Source organism: Cryptomeria japonica, chromosome 2, assembly GCF_030272615.1.
Source record: "Cryptomeria japonica chromosome 2, Sugi_1.0, whole genome shotgun sequence".
Classification (NCBI taxonomy): domain Eukaryota; kingdom Viridiplantae; phylum Streptophyta; class Pinopsida; order Cupressales; family Cupressaceae; genus Cryptomeria; species Cryptomeria japonica.
The window spans coordinates 133,709,084-133,714,765 of record NC_081406.1 but is presented as its reverse complement, the minus strand read 5'-3'; positions in this window follow the sequence as shown (position 1 = coordinate 133,714,765).

Here is a 5,682-nt window from a genome sequence, read left to right as displayed (position 1 = left end):
CACTCAAAAAATCATTACAAGCATGGTTAGAAGATTTAAATCAAAGACATGTAAAACCATAGCTAATCGACTTATTTCCTCCTAGTAAATGCGAGTATGAAAAATGCTCTCAGATCGGATTATGCAAAATTTAGTGACTTGACTACACTTAGATGGAGGATTTGAATGCTGAAAATGCATGATCTTAGCAAGAATAGCATGAATAAGATATATGAATGATTGATCTAGCATGATTAAGCTAAGATTTAAGCTAAAATTGAGCATGATAACATTGCTAAAACTGATAAACTATAAGCTAGATGCCTATAGTAACAATGCTTAAGCTATGAATGAGATGGGATCATCAAAATGATATGAATTTGGGACATGAAATTGGGACCCTTATTGCTCCAAAATGAGGTCTATTTATAGAATTTTCCAAGGCTAGGGGTGAGTTGGCATGAATCAACGATTGAGATTGATCTGAAGATATCAATGGTTAAATTAGAGGAGGTTGGCAAAGGGGGTTGGATTAAAGGGAACACTTAGTGACAATTGTCACAAAGGTTCTAGAAGATGTTGGATGAAAGGGGACATGGTGGTAGGTAGAATGGGTTAGGTTTAGGAGTGGTAGAAGTTAGGAGAATTTGAATTTAGAAATTCAAATATGAGGAAAATGGCTAATTAATCTCAACAACTCATAATTGATTTGTTTTAATTAATTAGGGGATTTAGAGGAAATGATTTTGATGGGGGGAATTAATTTATTTGAATTAATTAATTAAAGGGGTGAAATGAAATGAACCTATTTAATAAATCCTTAGATTTATTAATAAGTAGATGAATGGGAGATTTAATCAAATTGCTTATTGAATTCCATTAAATTGGCAAGGAGGGATTAATTAAATAATTGCTTATTTAATTAATTATCTTTAGACCATTTTTAGGTCTATACATTTTGCCCCTCTTTGAAGCGAGGTGTGATGATGGGTTGATTCAAAGAATAATCTCATTTTGATGTTGATATTGATTTGATAGGATGCCCCAGTACTTGATTGCTAAATTCTTGTATGATGATGCGCCAAAATGTTATGCTCTGTGAAGTGTATATGTACCCGCAACCATAATGCACTCAATAAATCATCACAACCATGGCTATAAGAATTAAATCAAAGACATGTAAAACCATAGCTAATCGACTTATTGCCTCCTAGTAAATGCGAATATGAAAAATGCTCTCAGATCGGATTATGCAAAATTCAATGACTTGACTACACTTAGATGGAGGATTTGAATGCTGAAAATGCATTATCTTAGCAAGAATAGCATGAATAATCTATATGAATGGTTGATCTAGCATGATTAAGCTAAGATTTAAGCTAAAATTTAGCATGATAACATTGCTAAAACTGATAAACTATAAACTAGATGCCTATAGTAACAATGCTTAAGCTATGATTGAGATGGGATCATCAAAATGATATGAATTTGGGACCCTTATTGCTCCAAAATGACGTCTATTTAGAGGATTTTCCAAGGCTAGGGGTGAGTTAGCATGAATCAATGCTTGAGATTGATCTGAAGATATCAATGGTTAAATTAGAGGAGGTTGGCAAAGGGGGTTGGATTAAAGGGAACACTTAGTGACAATTGTCACAAAGGTTCTAGAAGATGTTGGATGAAAGGGGACATGGTGGTAGGTAGAATGGGTTAGGTTTAGGAGTGGTAGAAGTTAGGAGAATTTGAATTTAGAAATTCAAATATTAGGAAAATGGCTAATTAATCTCAACAACTCATAATTGATTTGTTTTAATTAATTAGGGGATTTAGAGGAAATTTTTTTGATGGGGTAATTAATTAATTTGAATTAATTAATTAAAGGGGTGAAATGAAATGAACCTATTTAATAAATCCTTAGATTTATTAATAAGTAGATGAATGAGAGATTCAATCAAATTGCTTAGTGAATTCCATTAAATTGGCAAGGGATTAACTAAATAATTGCTTATTTAATTAATTATCTTCATACCATATTTAGGTGTATACATTTTGCCCCTCCTTGAAGCAAGGTGTGATGACGCACTGATTCAAAGAGTAATCCCATTTTGATGTTGATATTGATTTGATAGGATACCCCAGCTCTTGATTGCAAAACTCTGGTATGATGATGCGCCAAAATGTCATGCTCTGTGAAGTGTACTTGTACCTGCAACCACAATGCACTCAATAAATCATTACAAGCATGGTTAGAAGATTTAAATCAAAGACATGTAAAACCATAGCTAATCGACTTATTGCCTCCTAGTAAATGCGAGTATGAAAAATGCTCTCAGATCGGATTATGCAAAATTCACTGACTTGACTACACTTAGGTGGAGGATTTGAATGCTGAAAATGGATGATCTTAGCAAGAATAGCATGATTAAGCTATATGAATGATTGATCTAGCATGACTAAGCTAAGATTTAAGCTAAAATTGAGCATGATAACATTGCTAAAACTGATAAACTATAAGCTAGATGCCTATAGTAACAATGCTTAAGTATGAATGAGATGGGATCATCAAAATGATACATTTTGGGACATGAAATTGCGACCCTTATTGCTCCAAATTGAGGTCTATTTATAGGATTTTCCAAGGCTAGGGTTGAGTTGGCATGCATCAACGGTTGAGATTGATCTGAAGATATCAATGGTTAAATTGGAGGAGGTTGGCAAAGGGGGTTGGATTAAAGAGAACACTTAGTGACAAGTGTCACAAAGGTTTTAGAAGATGTTGGATGGAAGGGGACATGGTGGTAGGTAGAATGGGTTAGGTTTAGAAGTGGTAGAAGTCAGGAGAATTTGAATTTAGAAATTCAAATATTAGGAAAATGGCTAATTAATCTTAACAACTCATAATTGATTTGTTTTATTTAATTGGGGGATTTAGAAGAAATGATTTTGATGGGGGGAATTAATTAATTAAAGCGGTGAAATGAAATGAACCTATTTAATAAATCCTTAGATTTATTAATAAGTAGATGAATGAGAGATTTAATCAAATTGCTTAGTGAATTCCATTAAATTGGGGAGGAGGGATTAATTAAATAATTGCTTGTTTAATTAATTATCTTTAGACCATTTTTAGGTGTATACATTTTGCCCCTCTTTGAAGTGAGGTGTGATGACACGTTGATTAAAAGAATAATCTCATTTTGATGTTGATATTTATTTGATAGGATGCCCCATCTCTTGATTGCTAAATTCTGGTATGATGATGCGCCAAAATGTCATGCTCTGTGAAGTGTACATATACCTGCAACCACAATGCACTCAATAAATCATTACAAGCATGGTTAGAAGATTTAAATCAAAGACATGTAAAACCATAGCTAATCGACTTATTGCCTCCTAGTAAATGCAAGTATCAAACATGCTCTCAGATCGGATTATGCAAAATTCACTGACTTGACTACACTTAGATGGAGGATTTGAATGCTGAAAATGGATGATCCTAGCAAGAATAGCATGGTTAAGCTATATGAATGATTGATCTAGCATGATTAAGCTTAGATTTAAGCTAAAATTGAGCATGATAACATTGCTAAAACTGATAAACTATAAGCTAGATGCCTATAGTAACAATGCTTAACCTATGAATGAGATGGGATCATAAAAATGTTATGAATTTGTGACATGAAATTGGGACCCTTATTGCTCCAAAATGAGGTTTATTTATAGGATTTTCCAAGGCTAGGGGTGAGTTGGCATGGATCAACGGTTGAGATTGATCTAAAGATATCAATGGTTATATTGGAGGAGGTTGGCAAAGGGGGTTGGATTAAAGGGAACACTTAGTGACAAGTGTCACAAAGCTTCTAGAAGATGTTGGATGAAAGGGGACATGGTGGTAGGTAGAATGGGTTAGGTTTAGGAGTGGTAGAAGTTAGTATAATTTGAATTTAGAAATTCAAATATTCAGAAAATGGCTAATTAATCTCAACAACTCATAATTGATTTGTTTTAATTAATTAGGGGATTTAGAAGAAATGATTTTGATGGGGGGAATTAATTAATTAAAGGGGTGAAATGAAATGAACCTATTTAATAAATCCTTAGATTTATTAATAAGTAGATGAATGAGAGATTCAATCAAATTGCTTAGTGAATTCCATTAAATTGGGGAGGAAGGATTAACTAAATAATTGCTTATTTAATTAATTATCTTCAGACCATTTTTAGGTGTATACATTTTGCCCCTCTTTGAAGCGAGGTGTGATGACGCGTTGATTCAAAGAATAATCTCATTTTGATGTTGATATTGATTTGATAGGATGCCCCAGCTCTTGGTTGCTAAATTCTGGCATGATGATGCAGCAAAATGTCGTGCTCTGTGAAGTGTACATGTACCTGTAACCACAATGCGCTCAATAAATCATTACAAGCATGGTTAGAAGATTTAAATCAAAGACATGTAAAACCATAGCTAATCCACTTATTGCCTCCTAGTAAATGCGAGTATGAAAAATGCTCTCAGATCGGATTATGCAAAATTTAGAGACTTGACTACACTTAGATGGAGGATTTGAATGCTGAAAATGCATGATCTTAGCAAGAATAACTTGATTAAGCTATATGAATGATTGATCTAGCATGATTAAGCAAAGATTTAATCTAAAATTGAGCATGATAACATTGCTAAAACTGATAAACTATAAGCTAGATGCCTATAGTAACAATGCTTAAGCTATGAATGAGATGGGATCATAAAAATGATATGAATTTGCGACATGAAATTGGGACCCGTATTGCTCCAAAATGAGGTCTATTTATAGGATTTTCCAATTCTAGGAGTGAGTTGGCATGGATCAACGGTTGAGATTGATCTGAAGATATCAATGGTTAAATTGGAGGAGGTTGGCAAAGGGGGTTGGATTAAAGGGAACACTTAGTGACAAGTGTCACAAAAGTTCTAGAAGATGTTGGATGAAAGGGGACATGGTGGTTAGGTTTAGGAGTGGTAGAAGTTAGGAGAATTTGAATTTAGAAATTCAAATATTAGGAAAATGGCTAATCAATCTCAACAACTCGTAATTGATTTGTTTTAATTAATTAAGGGATTTAGAAGAAATAATTTTGAGGGGGGGAATTAATTAATTAAAGGGGTGAAATGAAATGAACCTCTTTAATAAATCCTTAGATTTATTAATAAATAGATGAATGAGAGATTTAATCAAATTGCTTAGTGAATTACATTAAATTGGGGAGGAGGATTAATTAAATAATTGCTTATTTAATTAATTATCTTCAGACCATTTTTAGGTGTATACATTTTTCCCCTCTTTGAAGCGAGGTGTGATGACGCATTGATTCAAAGAATAATCTCATTTTGATGTTGATATTGATTTGATAGGATGCCCCAGCTCTTGATTGCTAAATTCTGGTATGATGATGCGCCAAAATGTCGTGCTCTGTGAAGTGTACTTGTACCTGCAACCACAATGCACTCAATAAATCATTACAAGCATGGTTAGAAGATTTAAATCAAAGACATGTAAAACCATAGCTAATCGACTTATTGCCTCCTAGTAAATGCGAGTATGAAAAATGCTCTCAGATCGGATTATGCAAAATTCAGTGACTTGACTACACTTAGATGGAGGATTTGAATGCTGAAAATGCATGATCTTAGCAAGAATAGCATGATTAAGCTATATGAAT